The 27,465-nt window shown below is 44.7% G+C and overlaps 2 non-coding genes across 2 annotated transcripts; both read right to left on the reverse strand.

Annotated features, from left to right (window-relative positions):
* Positions 1-6,025: 6,025 nt before the first annotated feature.
* trnaf-aaa (transfer RNA phenylalanine (anticodon AAA)) lies at positions 6,026-6,107 on the reverse strand. Its single transcript has one exon. It is a non-coding gene; the product is annotated as a tRNA-Phe (tRNA).
* Positions 6,108-7,556: 1,449 nt separating this feature from the next.
* trnai-aau (transfer RNA isoleucine (anticodon AAU)) lies at positions 7,557-7,630 on the reverse strand. The gene has a single exon. It is a non-coding gene; the product is annotated as a tRNA-Ile (tRNA).
* Between the last annotated feature and the right edge of the window lie 19,835 nt (positions 7,631-27,465).

Here is a 27,465-nt window from a genome sequence, read left to right on the forward strand (position 1 = left end):
CCCTTCGCTCTTTGGAAGCTGGGGCGGCAGAAGCACCTCGTCTCTTCCCGTAAAAGGTCTTGGTCTCCATACTGTACTATGGTCGCTGTAGTGCAGGTTCGCAGTTTTTTTTTTTGCGATGGGAGCTCACCCAATCCCTTGGTGTCTTTTATGCTATATTCACCTGTACGGCTAGAGTGTGTTCATTGTCTTCCAATGAAAGGCGGGTGCCTTTTGCCGAAGTCGGGAGACATTGGGGGCTTGCCACACCCGGACTGTTAAACCAACGCATTAGCACATCAAAGCGCATTGAGGACCCGGGCGCAATAGTTGTTTTGTCCCTTGATTTACTGATCTGCATTAATTAAATCTTGTCAGTCAGGTCTTTTTTTCTCTATTTCAATTGTCGTTTACACATGCACGACTTTAAAAGCTAGCATGACAGGTTTCGATTCACATTAGCTGGCGAGCCTTGTTAAAAAAAACAATGACAATGTAACATGCCACTGTTTGTTCATGAACAAAGTTATACTGAGATTTCCTTAGATACGCGATTAAAAAATAAATAAAAATTTGAATCTCCTGCGGAACACATTCCATAAGAATCAGCGGTTCTACAACATATATCGCCTTTAAAGGTGGCTTCTCAAAACGCTTTACGGGATAAAAACAACCAGAACAGCAGCAACAACAATATTGTATTTCATTGCACTTTGAAAACCAAGTAATAACTTAACTCAGTACGTGCAAACGTTTTGTATGTTGCTGTCTTGAATGCCTGCGTACCCATAAGTATCTTATTTGCCTTGAGGCCTGTCTACAGTATATTTGTCCCCCTATCTCCCTCAATTCAATTCAATTCAAGGTGTTTTATTTGCATGACAGATGGGTACAATTCTTGTTGGGAATGTATACTTTGATATTTACACCCGGCGCGTCACCGAGGGAGCGTCTGCATTTATAACTTAGTTTTTAAAATTAGTCAAGCAATATGAAGCATCTCCTTTAGCTTTTAAGTCCCTTATGGTTTTTTCGTATTATATTCCCTATTAATCAAACTCTAAGAGTATGTATCGGCTTGTCAGTCAGGTCTTTTTTTCTCTTTTTCAATTGTCGTTTACACATGCACGACTTTAAAAGCTAGCAAGACAGGTTTCGATTCACATTAGCTGGCGAGCCTTGTTAAAAAAAACAATGACAATGTAACATGCCACTGTTTGTTCATGAACAAAGTTATACTGAGACTTCCTTAGATACGCGATTAAAAAATAAATAAAAATTTGAATCTCCTGCGGAACACATTCCATAAGAATCAGCGGTTCTACAACATATATCGCCTTTAAAGGTGGCTTCTCAAAACGCTTTACGGGATAAAAACAACCAGAACAGCAGCGACAACAATATTGTATTTCATTGCACTTTGAAAATTGCATTTGAGCACGGTTTTTGACTTTCTTAAAATTGCATTTTGGGCGCGGACAGCACATACAAGGGTTAATGAACTGCGCCAAGAAATTTAAAATAGTTTTCTTTAGGTGTGAGGGTAGGAATGGACCGCAGCAGGCATAATCAGCAAACCAGGAAAACAAAGAACAGGACAGGTGAGATGTGTAGCCAGAAAGCGAGTGATCAGAAAAAGGAAATGGATTTGTCAACTGATTGTCCATAATATCGCTTACCTATTTTTTCGAAGAAATGTTTGTTAAAATAAAAGTCCAGCACCAGCTGGATTCGAACACACAACCTGCCAGTTGGTAGGTACGCACCTAGACCAGTAGGCTACAAGACAGCTCGCATGATCAGGCAGGCGAAACAGCCCTACACAGCCCTGCCGCAGTACACGGATATAATCATACCGTTATTAAATTCTTGAGATACGCGATTCCATATTATATTCCCTTTTAATCAAATTCTAAAAGTATGCTTGTTGACTCCGGTATCACGTTAGTTAAAGACTTCGAAGCTTACAATGTTTAGGGAGAAATGGAATACTGGTGTGTATTTTTTTCTTTAAAGTACCAAGACCAGCTATATACTGTATGTTTATGTTCCAAAATTAATATCGTTTATGGCCTTCACACGCGTTACAGTATGCTCCTATTCTTTTTATGCTCAGCTACTAAGATTTCCCTTCAGTGGTAAAATTCAATATCTACAACGAGCACAGTAAAGATGTTTACAGTAAGTCTTTCTACGACAGACCAATGGACCATGAGTGCCCCTGTCGGTCAACCAATCACGCACCGTGGTATCCCGCGTCATCATACCTGCGGTATCTGTACCGCGGTGTCTGTACCGCGCACTTTGAATGGCTGCATCTGTATGTTACACTTAGTTCACTGTTTTAAATAGATCTAATTAAGAAAGTTAAGTGTTAGCATAAACTATTAGCAATCGATAATATTAAATTTAGCACTGTAATAAGCTGTTGCACTTTCCCCCGCATCTTGTAAAAATATATTTTCATTGTTCAAATATACATTAAGTCTGACTATCATATAATAAGTTAAATACAAAACTAAAGAAAAAATAGGGTTAAATATAATTCAAAATATTTTGCTAACAATGTTAACTGTTTATGAATAATAAAATGTATTAACTAAGGAGTAGGATGGCTCAGTTGTTAGTATGTTTTTTTGTTTTGTTTCTTTTTCATAAATACAACAGTAGTACCTGATGTCTCAGTGGCTTTCAAAATTAAATTATGCATGCAAACCTGTGAACTAGAAAGATAACTAAGATATCCATCCATTTATAATGGTGGCGAAGTGGTTAGCATTGCTATCTTGCAGCACTGGGGTCCTAGGTTCAATTCCTGCCATCCTGTGTGTGAGGGGTTTACATGTTCTCTCTGGGTTACATGGTTTTTCTCCATATGTGTGATATGACTCCCTCTCGCACTCCAAAACATACTGGTAAGTTAATTGGTTTATGGGAAAACTGGCCCTGGTGTGTGTGTGTTTGTGTCTGTCTGTCCTGTGATGGACTGGCGCTATGTCCAGGGTGTATTCTGCCTTGTGTCCGTTGCTTACTGGGATAGGCTCCAAATCCTCTGTACTGGATAAAGAGATTAGAAATGGATGGAAGTAAAGGCACTGTGTGGATGGAACTATACACAGTGTTAGAAACCCACGATGAAATGGCAGCATCTCACTGAGAATAAAATATTTTATAGTGCTTGCTTAAGGAAACAGCCTTTCCACCTCTCTTGCACATCAGTATCCATACCTAGTTATTTAAACAAATTGCCTCTAAGTATAAACATCTTAATATGCTGGCTCTGTGGATCCGCATCAGCTATGTTTGCCCATTCCTTCAATTCATGTGCATCCAACACACAGTTCAATGCCAGCAACTACACATAATCTAAAATACAATCCTTATTTCAGTATCTATGTAAACATATAGTCTGTTAACTTCATCATCTTCATCAAAAGTATGCCTAACCCCATTAGGAAGTGTTCTTGTTATAAGTGTATTCCTCAGCTTTCCCCAAATTATCTTCTTCTTGCCAACATCTCTAGTCTTTTATCCTGCAATAACTCAGCCAACACTTAAATCTCCAAAAGCTGCTTGTGTTAATTTCTTTAAATCACAAATATCATGTGTAAATACTGGCCATGTAATACTCTGCATTGTGGAATAATAGTTTATTTTAAAGGGAACTAGAGAAATCAAGAAAGGATTTTTTTCTAGAATTAATAAATGCACATCCTGTTCACTGGGGAAATTAAATCCACACTGAGCAATCTTCAATATGTTCAGAATATGACAGCAAGAATCCTATCAGGGATGCATTACACCTGTTTTCAAGTCCTTGCACTGGTTACCTATCAGATTTCGAGTCAACTTCAAAATCCTTATCCTCCTTATATACTGTCCTACAACTGTTATTATTGATCACCGAATTATTGTACTTGACATGACTTCATTCAGCCTTTCCTGAACGTCTATGACAGGCAGAGAGAGTGCTGTTTCTGGTGCGATCTTTTGCAGCTGACATTTCACTGTTTTAAACGAACAAGAAATTAGATTGCTCATAAATCAGTTATTCTATATAAACACAGCGTAATTGCCCTCCGAAAATCCTCTTTTTCTTGTTCGTTTTAGAGACCTTGATCGAAACTGATTTTAGATGTCAGAAAGGATTTATTTTCTCTGTATTTCCTACATTGCTTTGTCGAGATTTTAACTTTATATCTAACTTTATATCTAGGCTCAGATTTCAACTATAAATCGTACAGTAATTAATAGCAGTAAATACTGATGTTTTGCGCCCTCTTACCACAAAAATATATGTTTTGTAGTTGGGATTAACTTTATTTCGTACGCGTAGCTACTCCGATTCGGACACCGAACAGTTAAAGATGGCGGCAAATCAGACACCCAGAGAGGGGGCGTCTTCTCGCCTCCATAACTAAAATGCCAAATAGGAGTGGCTTAAGCGACATACACAGTCGTGTAACTGACAGTTTGAGGTAGCCTATCGTGTAAATTTCGCTTTGTTGCTGATAGGTTAAGCTTTCGAAACTCTGCCCCAAAGTCATGTGACTGATTTTTCGCCCTGTTTCGTTGGTTAAACGCAATGATCACATGCACCACCATGGTAACTGGGATGTGTAGTTTTTAATTCCGTTTGAATTATAACTGTACGTACTGTCTTCATATTTGGCCAGGGCTTTAAAGAGAAGGCGCGCCAAAAAATTTCGGTGCCGTCGTCTCCGCTTTAAAGGTACCCCCGTGCTGGAAGAATTTGACCTCGGAACGTTTGCCCAGCGTAGTTATAGTGGACATAAAAACAAGAGTTCGCTGGCATTATATCCTAGAAGACACAGACCGGCACCAGACCGGTAAATGCTTGATGAACTAGGGATTGGACAGTTTCCAAGTGCTTGTACAATCGATGGAAATGTTCAAATAAATGTGCAAAAGAAATAAACAAAATAATCATTTATTTCTTTATCATATTGGCTAGCTAATGTCCTCTCTTTGCTAGTTAGTGGCTGTGTTTCTGCGTTGGGTAGCAACGGGTGACTGTTCTCAGGCGGAAGATGTAAACAGCTTAATTTTCGTGTTAAATAATTTTTAAAAATTAAAATTCATTCTATACAGCAATCACATATTTGGGTACCGTTTCATAAAACTTACATGCTTAAAATGTTTAGGGAGAAATGGAAGACTGGTGTGAATTTTTTCTTTAAACTATCAAGACCAGCCTTACACAGTACAGTTTATGTACATACAGTAATGTTTATGTTCCTAAATTAATATCGTTTATGACCTTCAGATGCGTTATGCTCCTCTTCTTTTTATGCTCAGCTACTAAAATTTCCCTTTAGTGGTAAAATTCCATATAAATATTCAAAACTAAGCGGATTAAAATGTGCACAGTACAGATATTAGATGATTAAATCTTTTCACTACTAACCAATGCACCACGAGTGCCCCTGTCGGTCATTTTGGCCAACCAATCACTTACCGCGGTGCCCTACGGTGCCCTGCGGGTTGGTTACTGTACCAGGGGTTTTTACCGCTCATTTTGAATGGCTGCATCTGTAGGTTGTCTCTCGCAGTGTTCAGGAATTGCATTCCGAAACTGAGTCAGATCGAAAGTTGTAAGAAAAGCACCTATGGTGTCGGTTCTAACAGCTTTATTGATTCGATGTTAAAGGCCGGAAATGGGGCACAAGACACGCGACCGCAAAAAGCGTCGCCATCTGCTTCCAGCTGCAAAATGCAGTTTGCGGACGCTGAAGCATTTGAACTTGAACTTTATTGCCATATGTAACCGGTACTGGTACAATGGAATTCTTACTTACAGAAGGTCTCTCGATTGTAAAACAAGTGTAAAAAACAAGACAAAAACAAGACAAAGTGCAAACAGTGCATCAAGACAATATACAAACAAACAATAGACAATGTGCAAGTAAACATGTAGACATTTCTTTCCAAGGCAGCGGGTACAAGCGATCTCGCGTTTTAAAACCACCAGGAAAAGCAGAAAGGCACTTGCTTGCGCCGACACACGACGACGTGAGGAGGACACCGTAGTCGGCAGGATTCGAACCTGCGCAGGGAGACCCCAATGGATTTTTAGTCCATCGCCTTAACCACTCGGCCACGACTACAGCGCGCGCCACTGTTGCTGCGTTCTTGCTACAATCTCACATGGATCGCGAGGCGCCGGCGGAAACCTTTTTCAAAGTCGTTCTCCATTAAAAAAAAAACCTTTCCAAAATACAAGACTTGCAGACAGACACGCCTCAGAGGACTTAAGGGTTGCTTCATGTGGGAATGATAAAGTCTCCCCGTCCGGACAGGAAAATGGCACTTTGTTAGACACAAAGAAACAATCAACAACAGACAAATGTCCACAAGCATTTAAGAAGCCGCACCATGTTCTTGCTACAATCTCACACGGATCGCGAGACGCCGGCGGAAATCTTTTTCAAAGTCGTTCTCCGTTAAAAAAAAACCTTTCCAAAATACAAACCTTGCAGACAGACACGCCTCAGAGGACTTAAGGGTTGCTTCATGTGGGAATGATAAAGTCTCCCCGTCCGGACAGGAAAATGGCACTTTGTTAGACACAAAAAAACAATCAACAACAGACAAATGTCTACAAGCATTTTAGAAGCCGCACTTGAAATAGCTCTTATATTCGTGTTAGACGCTGGAATCGCCTTTTTATTGACGCTCTTACGAACGCCATGGAAAGCAAAACAAAGCAAAGCAGAGCAGAACAAAACGAACAAAATAAAACCCTCACGTCCTGCACTTGAATATAATGCCGTTACGTGCCGAAGCGGTATTGGACGTCATCCTAGCACTGCAACCCGGGGCGTACGGTATATGGGAACGAGCACACGTCACGAATCGTCTCTAATCACTCCCTGCACTGTAAGGCGCCTTGAAGCGTGCACCCTCAACATTCATCTTTGCGCATCTGTGAAAGGTAAACTCTTGAGCAAACTCTGAACCAGACGCTCAAACTCCAGCTAGGATTAGGGGTTGCATTCCCACGCTACTTGAACACTTTGTTTACGCTCAGTGCTGGATTTTGGGAACTTTAGGACGAGTGGGACTTTTCTCCTATCTGTCAATTCGTTTTGTTTTGGAGACTCTTGGCTGTCTGTGTTGTATAGTGCAGCGTGAAGAAAACGTTTTCGAAAACTGTGCCGGCTCAAAAGTTGTAAGAAATCCTCTCCAGCTCTTTTAAGTCTCTTCAGTTTTGTCATTTAAAGTGAAACTAGATGTATAACTGGAGCCTCACTTATGCAAATGGTGAGGCTCCAGTTCGACATCTACTTTCACTTTATATGACAGAAGTACGTCAGACTGCGCCGGACTGGGGGATCATTTCCGGTTATTTTTACCATCTTAAACATTTGAAATCCTCCCCTAGGCAATTGTGACACTTCATCTTGGCTCCACCTAGGACACTCTTCAATCTTCCATCACTTCTCTCTTCTCCCGCAACACTCTCGTCTGTCGGCAGTATGTGGCGTCTTTGCATTACCACCAATCTCACCACAGCAAGAAAACAACGGGTTTTGGCAAGAGAGGAGGAGACTGCCTGGCCCGAACGGGGATCGAACCCGCGACCTTGGCGTTATTAGCACCACGCTCTAACCAACTGAGCTAACAGGCCTAGTGCCTGCTGTCCTCTCTGTGCTGCAAAAAATGGAATTCAGGGAAGTTTCTTTTGTCCTTCTTTGAATAGAAAGCCCTGCGATTCAGTGTACGGGCTTTCTCGTGCTGTTTAATGGTTCTTGTAACCCAAATCCTACACTGGCCTGAAGTGCCCCCCCATTTCATAGCATTTTTCAGCTGATTTCAAATGTACCTAAAGGAGAAGCATTATTGAAGACCATCAATTACCAAGAGCTTTTGTCAAAGGTTTTGGTGGTCACTATTAATGAGCACAGAGAGCTATGACCTCGGATTTACATCTCATCCAAAAGACGGCGCCTTTTTACCACACAGCGTCTCCGTCACTATACTGGGGCATTGGGACCCGCACAGACCTCAGGGTGAGCGTCCCACTGCTGGCTCCATTAACACCGCTTCCAGCTGTAAGCTTTGCTTTTCCCTGTAGGTCACCCTCATGCGGTTACTGACCTGGCTCACAGCTTCTAAGCTTCAGTGGGTTTTCAGTTGCGAGTTGAAAGGGGATGCAAGTGATGGAGCCGCTAACTGCAAAAGCCACTGCATTGGCCGGGAATCGAACCCGGGCCTCCCACGTGGCAGGTGAGAATTCTACAACTGAACCACCAATGCACGCTGCAAGCGTCTACAAAAAAGACTTTTTTTTACCACTCTGTGCTGGATGTTGGGTCCCAAGGGAACTTCTGGACGAGTGAGAATTTTCTGCTATCAAAATTTGGTTTCGGAGACTTTTGGCAGCCTACAGATGCAGCCATTCAAAATCCGCAGGCGATACCGCATTATTTTGCGGTACGCTGTACGCAGTCTACCGCAAGCTACCGGTAAATACCGCGAGTTACCGTAAATTCTCCTATAATACGACAAGCAAAATAATAGTATCCGGAATTTCCGCAAGGTGGAGCTAATAAAGCTCAACCTCTCATGTTTGAGCTGTGGCCATCAAAGTCTTTAACGAAGATATTACTAATAGTATTAATAATGAATGACCTTGGACAAGCTGTAAGTGTAAACTCAAAGTATTGCCCTGGTCAACATTTTTTTTTTCATTGACCATCTTTGTAAAAGTAACACCACAGCATTTCGCAATCACGCATTTGTTTCCAATCATGCAAAGTACAGTAATTTTTGAGAATCGCTTCACCATGCCTTTCACATGCTCATAAAAGAGATTGATTTAGGAACATAAACATATTACCATATGAAAACTGTAATGTATACAGTATGTATATGTATATTTAATGTCTTAACTGTGCCCGTTTAAGTATTGAATATTCATATCTAATTTTACCACTGAAGGGAAATCTTAGTAGCTGAGCATAAAAAGAATAAGAGCATACTGCAACGCGTGTGAAGGCCATAAACGATATTAATTTTGGAACATAAACATACAGTATATGGCTGGTCTCGGTACTTTAAAGAAAACATACACGAAACATGGTTTCATTATGACCAGAATCGGTCTTGAGATATTTTTAACTTGATTTACAGTATTTGAGAGGTATGTCTTAACACCGATACTACAGTGCTTAAGTACTGCTCACGTATATGTTTCTAGATTTATATTATACATTTCATACGGTCAAATTACTTTTGAGCAACTAATAAGAAGCACGAAACGGTATGCGTTTTAGTTTCGTTTTGTGCTGGGACCCGTGGATTGATTAGAGATATCAAGTACATACAAGTCATTTTTTAAATGTTGTAGTTCGTCTTGAAAAAATGTTACGAGTACATCATCTATCAACAATTACACAGGTTCTGTTTCCATATTGCGGATTTTGGTTACGTAATATTATTTTCTAGATTTCACGTTGTGAATATATGATTTGGGCAAACAGAGCCGCAAAGAAGTACATTATGGGTTGTTGTTGTTTTTTTTGCAGTTTTATCTAGAACAAGCGATGCTTAAACCTTTGTCTGATTCTTGTGAAACTATCCACACGACAGTTACAGTACCTAGGAGTTGACTTCAGTGATGTCACTGATGGGATGTTTCTAAAAATCCATCCTCTGTAAAACGTCTTCTCTAGTTGTCCTGCATATGTATTCGCTAATGAAGCTGTGTGTTCTGAGCCTGGATCTCTACATTTCTGTATGAACCAGCTTAGAGGGCTAAAGACAGCTTGTGTTTAAATTGAGTGTAAGGCAATTTATGCTTCTAAAGTCATGGTCAGCATTTATTATTGTACTGTGCTGTAAACTTGTTCTGTGCCTAGTCACATTATTTTATAGCGTTTTTATAGTGTTATCAAATCCGGTGGCGCTGTGTGTTAGTTTCCTGACTCCCATGTCACATGGTCTGTGATTGAAATCTGTGAAACCGGTTTAATTCGTCACAGCCAGCACTCCGGCAGAGAGGGGGTTGTACTCGTAAAGTAGAAGCAGGCGAGATTTCCAGCGAAAGACACCTCCCCCCCACCCTCATACGATTCGCATTGTAATTACACATTGTAATTGTATTACACATTGTACACATGCTTAAAAGAGAAGAGAGAAAACGCAAGCCTTCTTCAGGTGTGAGGGTCTTCTGCTCAGAATGAAACGCTAAAATGTAATGTAGGCTCTGAATGGGTTCAATTATGATTTGGGCTTGATTAAGGTCGCTGCCTTTCATCTAAAACCGTACTTGAATCCTTCGAAACTAAAAATCAGCGTTAGTGAGTTCTAAATAAAGAGGTATCCAGGTAACAGTGAAACGGGCGGACAGTCTGGGGAGATCGCCCGTTTTCCATGTAAATAGTTCCCTGGTTCCGCACCCCTTGGTGTTTCTCTCGCTCTCTCTCGGGTCACCTGATCATTAGCTCGAAAGATTTCAGTGCTTTGTGTATATTCTAATGGTAGTGGGGGCAGGGTGTGTGGGAACAGGTTTGGTTGAAATTGCATTGGAGATCTATATTCTTCACACCTGAAACATTTTCTCTGAAAGCATTTTCTTCGCAGTTTAACCGATCTTGTTACAGCATGTTACAGTTTACTATTATTAACCATATTAATTTTAAGTGCTTAATGCCATTTTTTGACCAGGCACGAATATTCTTAAGTCCATATCTTCGCAAGTGAATCAGTGCGAATTGAAATACTAATTAAATTAAAACTACTAACTACTAACTAATACTAATTAAAACAAACCAGAAACGTGTTGTTCTGTTTAATGACATTACAAGTGGAAAGATTACAGATTTTAATCGTCTTTAATTTTGTTACGTTATACATTTTAGAAACGTTTCATCCATACAAACACCACAAAACTATTTTCGATTGTATTTCTGAATAGTATGTTACACTTAGTTCACTGTTTTAAATACATCTAATTAAGAAAGTTAGGTGTTAGCATAAACTATTAGCAATCAATAATATTAAATTTAGCACTGTAATAAGCTGTTGCACTTTCCCCCGCATCTTGTAAAAATATATTTTCATTGTTCAAATATACATTAAGTCTGACTATCATATAATAAGTTAAATACAAAACTAAAGAAAAAATAGGGTTAAATATAATTCAAAATATTTTGCTAACAATGTTAACTGTTTATGAATAATAAAATGTATTAACTAAGGAGTAGGATGGCACAGTTGTTAGTATGTTTTTTGTTTTGTTTCTTTTTCATAAATACAACAGTAGTACCTGATGTCTCAGTGGCTTTCAAAATTAAATCATGCATGCAAACCTGTGAACTAGAAAGATAACTAAGATATCCATCCATTTATAATGGTGGCGAAATGGTTAGCATTGCTATCTTGCAGCACTGGGGTCCTAGGTTCAATTCCTGCCATCCTGTGTGTGTGGGGTTTACATGTTCTCTCTGGGTTACATGGTTTTTCTCCATATGTGTGATATGACTCCCTCTCGCTCTCCAAAACATACTGGTAAGTTAATTGGTTTATGGGAAAACTGGCCCTGGTGTGTGTGTGTTTGTGTCTGTCTGTCCTGTGACGGACTGGCGCTATGTCCAGAGTGTATTCTGCCTTGTGTCCGTTGCTTACTGGGATAGGCTCCAAATCCTCTGTACTGGATAAAGAGATTAGAAATGGATGGAAGTAAAGGCACTGTGTGGATGGAACTATACACAGTGTTAGAAACCCACGATGAAATGGCAGCATCTCACTGAGAATAAAATATTTTATAGTGCTGGCTTAAGGAAACAGCCTTTCCACCTCTCTTGCACATCAGTATCCATACCTAGTTATTTAAACAAATTGCCTCTAAGTATAAACATCTTAATATGCTGGCTCTGTGGATCCGCATCAGCTATGTTTGCCCATTCCTTCAATTCATGTGCATCCAACACACAGTTCAATGCCAGCAACTACACATAATCTAAAATACAATCCTTATTTCAGTATCTATGTAAACATATAGTCTGTTAACTTCATCATCTTCATCAAAAGTATGCCTAACCCCATTAGGAAGTGTTCTTGTTATAAGTGTATTCCTCAGCTTTCCCCAAATTATCTTCTTCTTGCCAACATCTCTAGTCTTTTATCCTGCAATAACTCAGCCAACACTTAAATCTCCAAAAGCTGCTTGTGTTAATTTCTTTAAATCACAAATATCATGTGTAAATACTGGCCATGTAATACTCTGCATTGTGGATTAATAGTTTATTTTAAAGGGAACTAGAGAAATCAAGAAAGGCTTTTTTTCTAGAATTAATAAATGCACATCCTGTTCACTGGGGAAATTAAATCCACACTGAGCAATCTTCAATATGTTCAGAATATGACAGCAAGAATCCTATCAGGGATGCATTACACCTGTTTTCAAGTCCTTGCACTGGTTACCTATCAGATTTCGAGTCAACTTCAAAATCCTTATCCTCCTTATATACTGTCCTACAACTGTTATTATTGATCACTGAATTATTGTACTTGACATGACTTCAATCAGCCTTTCCTGAACGTCTATGACAGGCAGAGAGAGTGCTGTTTCTGGTGCGATCTTTTGCAGCCTACATTTCACTGTTTTAAACGAACAAGAAATTAGATTGCTCATAAATCAGTTATTCTATATAAACACAGCGTAATTGCCCTCCGAAAATCCTCTTTTTCTTGTTCGTTTTAGAGACCTTGATCGAAACTGATTTTAGATGTCAGAAAGGATTTATTTTCTCTGTATTTCCTACATTGCTTTGTCGAGATTTTAACTTTATATCTAACTTTATATCTAGGCTCAGATTTCAACTATAAATCGTACAGTAATTAATAGCAGTAAATACTGATGTTTTGCGCCCTCTTACCACAAAAATATATGTTTTGTAGTTGGGATTAACTTTATTTCGTATGCGTAGCTACTCCGATTCGGACACCGAACAGTTAAAGATGGCGGCAAATCAGACACCCAGAGAGGGGGGGGGGGGGGCGTCTTCTCGCCTCCATAACTAAAATGCCAAATAGGAGTGGCTTAAGCGCCATACACAGTCGTGTAACTGACAGTTTGAGGTAGTCTATCGTGTAAATTTCGCTTTGTTGCTGATAGGTTAAGCTTTCGAAACTCTGCCCCAAAGTCATGTGACTGATTTTTCGCCCTGTTTCGTTGGTTAAACGCAATGATCACAAGCACCACCATGGTAACTGGGATGTGTAGTTTTTAATTCCGTTTGAATTATAACTGTACGTACTGTCTTCATATTTGGCCAGGGCTTTAAAGAGAAGGCGCGCCAAAAAAATTCGGTGCCGTCGTCTCCGCATTAAAGGTACCCCCGTGCTGGAAGAATTTGACCTCGGAACGTTTGCCCAGCGTAGTTATAGTGGACATAAAAACAAGAGTTCGCTGGCATTATATCCTAGAAGACACAGACCGGCACCAGACCGGTAAATGCTTGATGAACTAGGGATTGGACAGTTTCCAAGTGCTTGTACAATCGATGGAAATGTTCAAATAAATGTGCAAAAGAAATAAACAAAATAATCATTTATTTCTTTATCATATTAGCTAGCTAATATCCTCTCTTTGCTAGTTAGTGGCTGTGTTTCTGCGTTGGGTAGCAACGGGTGACTGTTCTCAGGCGGAAGATGTAAACAGCTTAATTTTCGTGTTAAATAATTTTTAAAAATTAAAATTCATTCTATACAGCAATCACATATTTGGGTACCGTTTCATAAAACTTTCATGCTTAAAATGTTTAGGGAGAAATGGAAGACTGGTGTGTATTTTTTCTTTAAACTATTGTAGTGGCAATGCTTGTTAATAAGACAGAATTAAGCGTTGGTATGCTCCTAAAGGAGGCCCCATCTCACCCTCCATCTCTGTGGTGCAGCCACAGAGAAAGAATTCATGCAAGCTGATTTAAGATGTTTTTCTTTTGATAAGAAGCAAGCTCCCAGACGGGGATGCAATTAGCTAAGCCTGGCTATCATGATCAATGGTCATCCACTGGCGCCTATCTGTCTAGGGAGTGCCGAATGGACATCTGGACTGCATTTCTAAGTGTCAAGAGTAAGTGACTTATATCTCACCTTGACCAACCAATCAGGGACTGGCAGGGCGTGGTAATACCACGTGGGTCTCCAATGCCCGCCAAACTCTCAACCAATCAGCACACATCTGGGTCTTGATCAAAAAGGGAGCGCAAGCTCAGTTCTGGGCTCTCCTTGGCCATTTTCACGCATCCTCAGAGACAATCACGTGACAACTGCTGTTGTCTGCAAAAGGACTTGGACTTTGTTCTAAGCTCGAGGCCGAGGATCCCGTACGTATTCAGAATTCTACCAACGTGAATGCTCCGCTTGATCAACGGCAGCCTACAGTTGGACCCTCGTCGACAACCTGAATAGCTTATTCAGAAGCAGCGCTGGACCGGGAACGAACCAGCTTCTTCCCAGGCAAAAGAGTGACTTATGAGGACTCGCGGTCACACTCTGTGCATAGAGACTTTCTACTAGCCAGCCGGACTGCTGGTAGATCCCCTCGGAGCAACGACTGCCCTGCGCGCCGCAGTCAGATTCCTCCGCCCGTCCTACTCCGAGCTGCACCTCGACTGGTTGGCCGGTAGCCAGAGGACGCCGACACAACGCCCATTGGACAACCGCTGCAACAGAGCCTGTCAGCTGGTTTGGTGTTCGTGCCGGGAAATTCCAAATCCAAACACAGTGGATAAGTAAACCCCATGTTCTACATTGCGTCTCGAGAATTTAATTGTACCTCAACACAAGTTGTTATCAATTTAATTCATGAGTAATGTATTTACTTCCGAGTTTAGAGTAACAGTGGGTAATAACACTGATTAGCGATTTGGTAACAGAACGATATATATTGACATATATTCTCTGTTGTGTATCTCTTTGTGTTTGCATCTCTTCGAGATTATATACCTTGTATATTGATAACCCTCACAGTAAGGTCTGCCGCTCGTATCCAGGCAGACTAGTATATGTTTGGTGCACAGTTTATATTAATAAATGTATCTCGTGTATTGAACCCGTGTGTGTGCGTTGTTAGTTGTTCTGACGATTGATTTTCTAAAAGCCCCAACGAACAACCTCGTGATTACTGCTACAATTGATAATTGTCTCAGTAAACCCATCAAACCACTACATTTAATGGCGTCCCTGGGTGGGCGAGTTTAGAATGAAATGAGAATCAATCGCACAGAATAACTGATATTGCTGTGAGTTCAAGTTCAGCACAGCACCGCGGCTTCTATACGCGAATACCGGGTGTGCTGATAACTGCGTAAAGAAATCCCCCTGTTTTCTAGCGTTTAGTGTAACGTGTACTGATTGGAAATCCATCTGCTCGGGTGTTTAGATTCCATACTGTATTTTGGTAAAAGAAAAAAAAGTAATACTCTTAAAGTTTCTCTGACGTAATGACAATGGCTGCTAAAATGTCTGAAGTGGAGTCGCTTATAAGTACTATTTCTAGCGACGACAATCCTGGTTACTGGAGCGGTATCGAAAAGTTGAACTTTGATGATATTGAGAAGCTGCAAGTAGATTTAGTAGCTAAGGTAGCGAACCAGCTTAACACAGGAGGGTCCGTGAACGCAGTTCAGGTCCTATCGAGTTTCGCCTTAAATCTAGCTAAACAGCTGGAACTGTCTTTGTCCGAGCTGACAAAGTTTCAAAAGCTTCAGGGAAAGCTAGAAAGATATAAGGCGGAGCGAGTTGAGTTGTTGGATATAATCAGAGAAAAGAGAGTGAAAAATGAGGAAAGTGAAGACAGACTCAGGGAAGTTTTAGGTAAATTAGATGACCTGTCTGCTAGAGAAACTGCGGCTGAGGTAGCTAGGAGAGACCTGGAAGCGAGCTTGAAAGAAAAAGAAAAAGAAATTGAGCGTTTAAATGAGCTCAGCCAGGAAAGGCAAAAGGAGTTAGATGCTGCCGTACTGGAAGCAAAACAGGCTAGATCCCACTTGCATGCCAGCCCACCTAGCAGCCCGGAGCGCTCACCCAGCGCGCCGGGAGGAGGTTTCTCCCGGCCAGGGTCTGTGGTCGGATCGGCATGGGGGAGATCGCCGAGTCCTGCGCGAGACGCAAGGGCGATGCAATTCAGGCATAGACCCCCTGCTCCTGATCACGGCCGTCCCCCTGCCCGCGGAGAAACCGTAAAAATTAACCTCCACTCCCTGAGGCAGTTAGCCAAAGATGTAGAAAGGTTTGACCCGTCAGTGTCAGGGAATAATGTGGAAACCTACATCGATGAGCTGAGACATACTTTGCAGTTTATGCCCGGAGCGTCCGAACAGGAAAAGGCTATGTTAGTAAGGAAAACTACTAGCCGAGCGGTCCACGAGTGGATGTCTAGACAAGGACCGGAGGTCTGTAATAGCTTTGAGGAGCTGTGTCAGGCAATGATCGGAGAATTTTCGGCTTTTATCGATCCCATAGCTGCCGTGGCCGCTGCGCACCATATTAAGCACGAAAAAGCTGAAGCCCCTCGCGACTATTATGAGAGGCTTAGGCGCACTTATTTTGCAGGGCGGAATGAAGAGGGTTGCGAAGAGAACGTGAATTTCAAAGGTTTATTCATTGCTAATCTGCATCCCTCAATCAGGAAAATGATTGTGATGCACACTGATGCAAAAGCGATGAAAATGGCTGACATTAGAAGGTTGGCTCAAAAAGCCTGGGGAGCTGAAGTCTCTGCTTCCTCAGAGCGAAAACCTGCTAAAACGGCCGTGTTCGCCACTAAAGCCAGCAGGGTTGACGACTCGCCTCAGCTCGAGGGAGCTGAGGTTCCTGAGCCCGCTAAGCCCCGGCGCAAAATAGGCAGGCAGGACCGCACTAAGCGTCAGAGCCGCCGTGAGCGCTACGGGGAAGGCAAGGGCACAGGCAGAGCCTATCAGAAGGCTGGACGAAGGGAGTCGACTGCAACCCGCCTGGCCAGGCTTGAACAAGCCCTGCTTGAGAGATCAGGACAGGGTAAACCTTCCGCACTGAATGCCGGAAGCGTGAATGAGCTTAGTGGGACCACGCCCCTTCTCACTGGAGGAGGCGGGGATCCATCCCAAACCCCTCCCTCAGTCTATCTGATTGGGTGGGAGGGTTCCTGCCTGGAAGAAGGCTGTGACTCTGAGTTGGGCGCTGACCCCGCCCCTGAAGTCAAAGAAAAGGCAGGCTTCCAACAATTCTTAGGGAATCTCAGCCAGAAAGGCAAAGCAAGGCGTATTTATATCAAGGTTTCTCTTGAAAACGTCTTAGATAGAGAAGCACTGGTTGACACTGGGGCTGAAATTAGTTTGATGTCAGCTGATCTACTCAGCGAGCTCAAACGAGTAGCGAAAGGAAAAGGCATCAGACTTAAGGTAGAACCGTGTAAGATAGATATTTCCAGCTATACCCAGGATCATGCCAGGATCACACACCGAGTGTGGGTGGCACTTAGGTTCGGGCCAATGAACGTGGTGCATCCTGTTTACATCTCTAGGTTTAAAACAGAGCCACTACTCATTGGCCAAGACCTGCTTGACAGGCTGGAGCCTCTGGTGGACTGCCAGCGTGGAAAATTGTGGGCTCAGGTCAAGCACCCTAAGCCTGTCGTACAGCAAAAAGGGGGGTTCAGTGGTTATGCTGTGATCACACAGTGCCCACTGAACACCATAGCTGAGTTGGAGGATTCGCCTGGTTCCTCTGGACGAGAAATAAATGTCTCTTCTTGCTTTCCAAAACTACAGGGAAGTCCTGCCCAGGCCAGCACTCCCACGGTCTCCCAACTACAGGAGCAGTGCTCGGAGCAGCTGCTTGACCCGCCAGGTAAAGCACACCCCTTTTTCATCCCTGAAGAAGAGTGGATCTCCCTGTCCGGTAATGAATGGGAGTCCTTTCTGTGCGCCCTGGTACCTCAGGGGGACAAGGACTACCACCCCATGGTGGTGGGAGGGGTCCAGGTGGCAGAAGTGCAGGTTGATGATGTAATTCTCAGCCTCAGCTCTGAGAAGTCCATAATCAGTGAAGGTCTGTTCGAGGACCTGTCGCGAAGCCGTCAGGTGACCCTGGTGACGCAATCACAGGGTCTGTGGTGGGCACCCCCACCTCATAGGTCCATTTGGAGCAAAGGAAGCTGTGCAGCTTCCATCTCCATCGGAAAAAGGAAGTTTGCTCACTACTTCCAGGTAGCACCTCAGCTGACCCATTCGGTCTGTATTGGTGCAGACCTGTTGGTTCGACTGGGCGCCCAGCTGGACACAGTAAACAGTGTGCTGTGGACACGGGTGAACCCAGATGCCCACTCTCTAAGCGGCGACCCCGAGAACATTCGGTCAGGTCAGACGATTCCTCAGGCCTGCCAGGTAGTAAACGAATCGGACCTGATCGTTCCTGCGTCAACAGCAGGGTTTCCGGTACGCCTTGTCCTAAAGAAGGGACAGAGGATGGATGCTGAGATGGTTTTCTTCCAACCATCAGCTCAGTTTATCAGACTGAACCTAGCAGTCTGTGGTACCCCCAGACTGGAAAGGAATGGCCGAGCCACCTGCCTGTTGGTGCAAAACATAGCAAAACAAGATGTCAAAATCCCTGCTCGCACTGACATGGGACTGGTAATTGACAATGGGTTCTATGATTTCGAACTGGCCATCCCAGTACTGGGGCAGCTCCCTGGTCCCTTGGCCAGGGAGGGGGGGACCGAGCAGGTGTACTACACCTACCCCCGGCAGATGATTGCAATTATGCCAATAGAGGGATTCTGCAACCAGGAGGTGTGCAGAGTGGACCTTAGCGATAAGGATGAGATGGTTGTGTATACAGTACACGCAGGGGTTCCGACGGACCACTCAGCCGAGAGTGCGACCCGGGATACCGCCATGCCGTCAAAAGCGGGGTTCCTAGAGCAGGTACAGGATCAGGTTGGTAAGGCAGATGCCCTGGAAACGGAAAGCCAGCGTCAGCAGCTGCATCAGATCTTCCAGGATTTCCAGGAAGTGTTTGCACGGGACGCCTATGACTGCGGGGTGACGGATTTGCACACAGTGCGCATTCCTACGGCCCCTGGCGCCCGCCCAACCTATGTCAGGCAGTATCGCATTCCCCTCACGGCATACGAGTACATAAAGCAGACGTTGGATGCTCTACTAGAGCGTCAGATCATAAGGGAGTGTAACTCCACTTATAACTCCCCACTGTGGCCGGTGCTGAAACCCAATGGTAAGTGGCGTCTGACCATTAACTACCGGCAGTTGAATAAACAGGTTCCTTTGTCACGATGGCCAATGATCTACCTAGATCAGGAGTTAGCCAAGGTGACAACAGCAAAATATTTCACCACAGTGGATGTGGCCAATGGGTTCTGGACCCTTAAGGTAGAACCGACAGACCAGTACAAACTGGCCTTTTCCTTTGGAAACAGGCAGTTCACCTGGAATCGATGCCCCTTTGGGTATTCCAACTCCCCAGCGGAGTTCAACATATTTCTGCACAAAGCCATGAGTGATGCAGCCGCCAGGGGCAACCTGGTCTATGTGGACAATATTCTGATGCGGAGTCAGACCTGGGAAGAACACATGGCCGAGATCAGGCATGTGTTGACCCAGCTCTCCCGTGCAGGGGCCAAACTGTCTCTGGCTAAGGGACAGTGGTGTAGGACCCAAGTGGAGTACGTGGGACTATTGGTTGGAGCCCAAGGCATACAGCCACAGTCCAGCAGAGTCCAAGCTATCCAGAATATGAAGTCGCCCACTAACCTGTCTGAACTGCGCAGCTTTCTGGGAGTATGTAATTATTCCCGGCAGTTCATTGAGGATTACGCTGAAATAGCAAGGCCCCTCCACAAGCTGCTGCAGAAAGACGTGCCCTTTGAGTGGGGACCTTCCTCAGAACAGGCTGTGATGGAGCTGAAGCGCAGACTCGGTAGTGCGCCGTGCTTGGCCTACCCTGACAAAAATAAGGTCTTCTACCTTGAAGCAGGGTTCTCAGAGCACTGCCTTGGGGCTGCTCTGAGTCAGGAATATGACCAAGAGCGAAGGGTGGTGGCGTATGCCAGTCGAGCCCTGAACCCAGTGGAGCAAAAGTTCTTGGACTGCGAGAAGGCCCTGTTGTCTACGGTCTGGTCGGTAGAACACTTCCGTAGTTATGTAGGGGGACAAAAGATCATCATCGAAACCTGCCACCAACCTGTGACATTCCTGCATAGCCAGAGACTCAAAGCGGGCAGGGTGTCAAATAGCAGGATTGTGGCATGGATGATGGCCCTACAAGGCTATGAGATAGAGGTACGTTATGCACAGAGCAAGAAAATGTACCTGGGACAGGGCCTGGCTTTGGGCCAAGTGTGTCACGGCTGTGACACTGAGATGGAAGCTCCAGAAACAATTCCCGCTGCTGAGCTACCGAACAATCACCGGTACTACGATGAAAACGTGGGCCAGGGCTTACCCATGGCCTATGTTGACGGTTGCTCTTTTCGCCACAAACAGCAGGTGCTAGCAGGGGTAGGAGTAGTCTGGCAAGACAATACTCCCTGTGGGCCGACCCGCTATAAGCTAGGACCAAAGACTAGTCAGTATGCGGAAGTAGCTGGGGTGCTGATCACCCTCCAGCAGGCCCTGACAAATGGCCTTAAACAATTTGTCATCTGTAGTGACTCGAACTACGCCCGACATAGCTTCGTGTCCCATCTTCCGTATTGGAAGGGTAACGGCATGAAAAATGCCCGGGGCAAGGAAGTAAAGAACAAAGAGTTGTTCCTGGCCAGTGACAAGCTCACGACCGAGGCTGGAATGATGGTTTACTGGAGGAAGGTGAAGGGACACTCCCAGGTGAAGAGACTCGACAAAGACGGGAATGATGAGGCCGACCGGCTGGCTAAATCTGGCGCCTTAGAGGGTGAACCCTGGCAGTTCCAGCAGGAATGGCTACCCCCAGAAACCGTGGCTGAGGTCAAGGCGGTCACCCGAAGCAGGGCTAGACAGGATGTCGGAGCTGACCCTCAATCTGTAGTGCTTGGGTCACAGGGTTTTAACACCGATCTTGCGGAAATGCAGAAACAGGACCCAGCAATTGGGCTAATGTATCAGCATATCGCTGACCCAGTGCGTCAACCTCTTTCGGAGCAGGTGCTGAGCCAGTCTCCAGAGTTGAAGGAGCTGGCAGAGGTGAAAGACAACCTAAAAATTATAAAGGGGTTGTTGGTTTGTGTACCAGTTGCACAAGGTGTCCCAAAGTGGGTAGTTCCCCGCTGCCATCGGGGGGTCATGATCCAACACGCTCATGACGAGCCCTGTGGGGGTCACCGGGGAATCAAGGACACGTACGACACTATCCAGCAGGTGGCATTCTGGCCTCACATGGGCCAAGACATCGCCGCGTATGTAAAGGGGTGTCTGACGTGTAGCCAGTTCCAACCATCACGGCCCTTGCACCGTGCACCACTCCAGAAAAAGGGCATGACATTCCCCTGGTCCAATCTACAAATGGATTGGGTGGGGCCGCTGGTGAGGTCATCCAGAGGGAACAAATATTTCCTCACGGTTACGTGTGCATTCACAAAATGGATTGAGTGCCTCCCAGCACCCAACGACACGGCAGAGACAACTGCAGTGCTGTTGGTGAACCATGTGTTCAGTCGATGGGGACTCCCCCTGACCGTGGACTCGGATCGGGGAACCCATTTCACAGCTACAGTAATGGCAACCCTGTGGAATATGCTTGGGGTCAAGGCCCAGTTGCATATCTCCTACCACCCTCAATCCTCGGGCCAGGCAGAAAGGGCAAACCGAACGGTGGTTAGTATGCTCAAAAAGTTTGTCTCCACCAGCAGTAGGGACTGGGACATTAAGCTGCCCCTGGTTCTGATGGCCATCCGAGCCACGCCCCATTGCTCTACGGGGGTCCCACCTTTTGAGATGATGACAGGTCGGAAGATGACTCTTCCCCTACACTGTCTTTATGGGGTGGAGGACCTGAGCACGACGGGGGCTGCTACGGCCCATCAGTATGTGTCAGCAAGCACATCTGCAGGCAACCTTTGCTTTTGCCCAGAACAATCTGGGAAGGAGTGCAGAGGGTAGGAAAGCATACTATGACCGAAAGGCAGTTAACCAGGAACTCCAAGTAGGAGACAAGGTCCTGTACTTCCAATTTGCCAAACCCACAGGGGTGGCCCGGAAATTCTTACCCAGTTGGACAGGACCCCACGAGATTGTCGATAAGGTATCACCGGTAGCTTATCGAATTCGGATTGAAAAAGGAAGGCAATCTCTGGTCTATAAGTGGGTGCATCGCAACCACCTCCGGTTGTATCGCCCACCTCAAATGGCGCCGGAGGACACAGAATAGGGTTAAAAGTCTAAACCCGATCAAGAGGGGGGTGCCCCTTTGTAGCTGCAGGTAGTTAGGTACTGTAGTGTAGGTCCTCCTAGGAAAATATATTCAAAATTATAGTGGAACTGTACCATGTGCCTCATCTGTGTTCCAGAATGGGAATCCTAAAACTGCCACGGCTGGTCCTGACAGTGCTGTGGATCGCTTCGACACAGCCCCTTGAAGTTGTGGAACCCGGTCCTCCTACCGGCATAGTCCTGCAGGACGCTCCCGGATTGTTGTTAACAAATTGCAGAACATATACTCAGCGAGTGTATGTGCGGCTGGACCCAAGTGATGTGTTTCGGAAGCACATCAACATGAACAGTAGGGTGTCCCATCATGGCAGGCAGTGGGCTAAGGATGCTGTATGGCATGCCCAGCTAGACACTATACACATGCTCCGCCAGCTGAGGAAGGCAACAGTCAGCCAGGAGGAGATGACAGGCCTCAGCCGCCCCAAAAGGTTCTTGGGGGGTCTGATTGCTGCGGCCTCCGCCGTGGGCTCGCTATTTTCAGCTGGTCTGTTTGCTGCTTACACTGTCACCCTGACCACCCTGAGAAGGCAGGTGTCTGGGTTACTTAAGGAAATGCCAGAAATTCAGGACAGGCTGTATCAACAGCAGCAGCGGCTGGAAAGCCTAGGGAAAACCTTACAGGGCACAATATTAGCAGTAAACCTTCATGCAGCAGTGTTAAATAACACCCTCCACACCGTGGGCAGGATTGTCGACGTGTTACAGTGGGATTATGCTTACGTGCAACAGGTCAGGATGCTGATGCAGGATTTGCTTAGGGAGCTTAGTGCCACCATAACTAGCTTAGCCATGGGACAGATTCCAACTTACTTGGTTCCACTGTCCTTAGTAGAAGAAGTACTTAGGACAACCACTTCTGAGATGGTGCAGCCATTACAGGTACATTTTGCATACAGTCTAGGCAGTGCCATTCCTATACATGTCAACCCTGAAGCCAAGGAAATAGGTTTCCTGTTGAACCTTCCCATCGTGAGTGGCAAGGATATCTATAGACTCAAGTCTATATCGAACGTTGGCTTCTGGAGGGGGGACATGCATGTGAAGTTGACCACCCCACCGCTCGTAGCTTACCAGGAGGATGATCCAAATTTGTATCTTGTTCCAAACCTGGAACTGTGTATATCAACCAAGGATATCCACTGGGTATGCCCAAGTAAGCCATTCCTTAGGGACACAACTCAGAGGTTGTGTGGTATCAGAAAGGGGGCTGCCACTGAAAAGTGTAAAGCCACAGTGACGAGCAAAAGTGAGGTTAACGAACCCCAGGTTGAGCAGGTGGGAAAGAAATGGCTGCTCAGCACACCACAGTTAACGGTTACAATAACATATGACAGGCATGATACAGCTACCGAAGTGCAGCTACCCAACCAAACAGTTTTTCTACAAGTTCCTGAAGGAGCGATAGTGCATCTCAACGATTTAGCACTGTATCACCTGGAGTCAGAACTATACGAAACGGAACTCGAGATTGTGGACGCTTTCAGAGGACACGGCATTGACTTGGATGAGAGAATCCAAGAGACAGTAAGTCTTGAGGGTGTACAGGTAGTCGAATTTGTTCTTAACGACACAAACTTAAAAACTACACTGGTAGGTCCCAAGCACAGTCGTTGTGGATCCTCTGGGGCGCTAGGAACAATAAACGTGGTCATCTTGACACTGCTGCTGGGTAGCTGGATCATGGCTGGGGTAATGTGTTGGATGCTGTTCTCTTGTATCAAAGCCTTGCGGGGTAGTTTGAATGAGACAAAGGGAGCAATGGTTTATCACCGAAATCAGGTAACCACTCCCAAACGTCTGCCTGCTGCAGAGCTATCCGATACTGATAGTGAACTGCCGGAAGTTTAAGGTCTAGAGCTAATGATGATGCCCAATGCCTCATTCCTAGGTACCTTATAACTGAGAGCAGGTATACGCAACGTTCTTTCCAACACTATTTCCTGTACAAATTCTCGAGAGGTAATGTGAATATTGGGTGGTAGAATCCACCGTGGTACAACAAACATCACTTAACTCTGTTTTTGTTTTGAAGGCAACAACGCCTCAGGACCTCGTGACCTTCAAAAAGGGGGGATATGTAGCGGCAATGCTTGTTAATAAGACAGAATTAAGCGTTGGTATGCTCCTAAAGGAGGCCCCATCTCACCCTCCATCTCTGTGGTGCAGCCACAGAGAAAGAATTCATGCAAGCTGATTTAAGATGTTTTTCTTTTGATAAGAAGCAAGCTCCCAGACGGGGATGCAATTAGCTAAGCCTGGCTATAATGATCAATGGTCATCCACTGGCGCCTATCTGTCTAGGGAGTGCCGAATGGACATCTGGACTGCATTTCTAAGTGTCAAGAGTAAGTGACTTATATCTCACCTTGACCAACCAATCAGGGACTGGCAGGGCGTGGTAATACCACGTGGGTCTCCAATGCCCGCCAAACTCTCAACCAATCAGCACACATCTGGGTCTTGATCAAAAAGGGAGCGCAAGCTCAGTTCTGGGCTCTCCTTGGCCATTTTCGCGCATCCTCAGAGACAATCACGTGACAACTGCTGTTGTCTGCAAAAGGACTTGGACTTTGTTCTAAGCGCGAGGCCGAGGATCCCGTACGTATTCAGAATTCTACCAACGTGAATGCTCCGCTTGATCAACGGCAGCCTACAGTTGGACCCTCGTCGACAACCTGAATAGCTTATTCAGAAGCAGCGCTGGACCGGGAACGAACCAGCTTCTTCCCAGGCAAAAGAGTGACTTGTGAGGACTCGCGGTCACACTCTGTGCATAGAGACTTTCTACTAGCCAGCCGGACTGCTGGTAGATCCCCTCGGAGCAACGACTGCCCTGCGCGCCGCAGTCAGATTCCTCCGCCCGTCCTACTCCGAGCTGCACCTCGACTGGTTGGCCGGTAGCCAGAGGACGCCGACACAACGCCCATTGGACAACCGCTGCAACAGAGCCTGTCAGCTGGTTTGGTGTTCGTGCCGGGAAATTCCAAATCCAAACAGTGGATAAGTAAACCCCATGTTCTACATTGCGTCTCGAGAATTTAATTGTACCTCAACACAAGTTGTTATCAATTTAATTCATGAGTAATGTATTTACTTCCGAGTTTAGAGTAACAGTGGGTAATAACACTGATTAGCGATTTGGTAACCGAACGATATATATTGACATATATTCTCTGTTGTGTATCTCTTTGTGTTTGCATCTCTTCGAGATTATATACCTTGTATATTGATAACCCTCACAGTAAGGTCTGCCGCTCGTATCCAGGCAGACTAGTATATGTTTGGTGCACAGTTTATATTAATAAATGTATCTCGTGTATTGAACCCGTGTGTGTGCGTTGTTAGTTGTTCTGACGATTGATTTTCTAAAAGCCCCAACGAACAACCTCGTGATTACTGCTACAATTGATAATTGTCTCAGTAAACCCATCAAACCACTACACTATCAAGACCAGCCATACACAGTACAGTTTATGTACATACAGTAATGTTTATGTTCCTAAATTAATATCGTTTATGACCTTCAGATGCGTTATGCTCCTCTTCTTTTTATGCTCAGCTACTAAAATTTCCCTTTAGTGGTAAAATTCCATATAAATATTCAAAACTAAGCGGATTGAAATGTGCACAGTAAAGACATTAGATGATTAAATCTTTTCACTACCAACCAATGCACCACGAGTGCCCCTGTCGGTCATTTTGGCCAGCCAATCACTTACCGCGGTGCCCTACGGTGCCCTGCGGGTTGGTTACTGTACCACGGGTTTTTACCGCTCATTTTGAATGGCTGCATCTGTAGGTTGTCTCTCGCAGTGTTCAGGAATTGCATTCCGAAACTGAGTCAGATCAAAAGTTGTAAGAAAAGCACCTATGGTGTCGGTTCTAACAGCTTTATTGATTCGATGTTAAAGGCCGGAAATGGGGCACAAGACACGCGACCGCAAAAAGCGTCGCCATCTGCTTCCAGCTGCAATATGCCGTTTGCGGACGCTGAAGCATTTGAACTTGAACTTTATTGCCATATGTAACCGGTACTGGTACAATGGAATTCTTACTTACAGAAGGTCTCTCGATTGTAAAACAAGTGTAAAAAACAAGACAAAGTGCAAACAGTGCATCAAGACAATGTACAAACAAACAATAGACAATGTGCAAGTAAACATGTAGACATTTCTTTCCAAGGCAGCGGGTACAAGCGATCTCGCGTTATAAAACCACCAGGAAAAGCAAAAAGGCACTTTTCCTTGCTTGCGCCGGCACACAACGACGTGAGGAGGACACCGTAGTCGGCAGGATTCGAACATGCGCAGGGAGACCCCAATGGATTTCTAGTCCATTGCCTTAACCACTCGGACACGACTACAGCGAGCGCCGCCATTGCTGCGTTCTTGCTACAATCTCACATGGATCGCGAGGCGCCGGCGGAAACCTTTTTCAAAGTCGTTCTCCATTAAAAAAAAAACCTTTCCAAAATACAAGCCTTGCAGACAGACACACCTCAGAGGACTTAAGGGTTGCTTCATGTGGGAATGATAAAGTCTCCCCGTCCGGACAGGAAAATGGCACTTTGTTAGACACAAAAAAACAATCAACAACAGACAAATGTCTACAAGCATTTTAGAAGCCGCTCTTGAAATAGCTCTTACATTCGTGTTAGACGCAGGAATCGCCTTTTTATTGACGCTCTTACAAACGCCATGGAAAGCAAAACAAAGCAAAGCAGAGCAGAACAAAACGAACAAAATAAAACCCTCATGTCCTGCACTTGAATATAATGCCGTTACGTGCCGAAGCGGTATTGGACGTCATCCTAGCACTGCAACCCGGGGCGTACGGTATATGGGAACGAGCACACGTCACGAATCGTCTCTAATCACTCCCTGCACTGTAAGGCGCCTTGTAGCGTGCACCCTCAACATTCATCTTTGCGCATCTGTGAAAGGTAAACTCTTGAGCAAACTCTGAACCAGACGCTCAAACTCCAGCTAGCATTAGGGGTAGCATTCCCACGCTACTTGAACACTTTGTTTACGCTCAGTGCTGG

This window comes from Atractosteus spatula, unplaced genomic scaffold (genome assembly GCF_055471065.1).
Source record: "Atractosteus spatula isolate fAtrSpa1 unplaced genomic scaffold, fAtrSpa1.hap1 Scaffold_178, whole genome shotgun sequence".
In the NCBI taxonomy this organism is placed as follows: Eukaryota; Metazoa; Chordata; class Actinopteri; order Semionotiformes; family Lepisosteidae; genus Atractosteus; species Atractosteus spatula.